Source organism: Chlamydomonas reinhardtii, chromosome 17 (assembly GCF_000002595.2).
Source record: "Chlamydomonas reinhardtii strain CC-503 cw92 mt+ chromosome 17, whole genome shotgun sequence".
Taxonomy (NCBI): domain Eukaryota; kingdom Viridiplantae; phylum Chlorophyta; class Chlorophyceae; order Chlamydomonadales; family Chlamydomonadaceae; genus Chlamydomonas; species Chlamydomonas reinhardtii.
In genome coordinates this window covers 1-777 of record NC_057020.1, presented here as the reverse complement: position 1 = coordinate 777, position 777 = coordinate 1, and positions in this window count along the sequence as shown.

The following is a 777-nucleotide window of genomic DNA, read 5'->3' as shown; positions in this document are numbered from 1 at the left end:
TGGCATGCCAAGGGGCCTGAGCAGCATGTGCTTGCACACCATGCATGCGCAATCTGTCAACACAGCACAATATAGTATACAAATGGATCTGGGTGAACGGCATGCCACAGTGGTGCTAGTATGCGGGGCAATGGAAGTCCCATCCCTTCCCGCCTACTGACGCGTGCTGACAAGGAAGCACTGGGTCATTGCTATGCCCCCAAACCACATCATGATCACCCACAAGTGACTCTAACAATTATTCTTGCTGAAATTATGCTATTTATGCTGTGCAAATTATTTCTGACATGTCACACTTTTCAAATCCCGCAAAACCCCTTAAAACCNNGATTTAGGGTTTTGGGTTTTAGGGTTTTAGGGTTTTAGGGTTTTAGGGTTTTAGGGTTTTAGGGTTTAGGGTTTTAGGGTTTTAGGGTTTTAGGGTTTTAGGGTTTTAGGGTTTTAGGGTTTTAGGGTTTTAGGGTTTTAGGGTTTTAGGGTTTTAGGGTTTTAGGGTTTTAGGGTTTTAGGGTTTTAGGGTTTTAGGGTTTTAGGGTTTTAGGGTTTTAGGGTTTTAGGGTTTTAGGGTTTTAGGGTTTTAGGGTTTTAGGGTTTTAGGGTTTTAGGGTTTTAGGGTTTTAGGGTTTTAGGGTTTTAGGGTTTTAGGGTTTTAGGGTTTTAGGGTTTTAGGGTTTTAGGGTTTTAGGGTTTTAGGGTTTTAGGGTTTTAGGGTTTTAGGGTTTTAGGGTTTTAGGGTTTTAGGGTTTTAGGGTTTTAGGGTTTTAGGGTTTTAGGGTT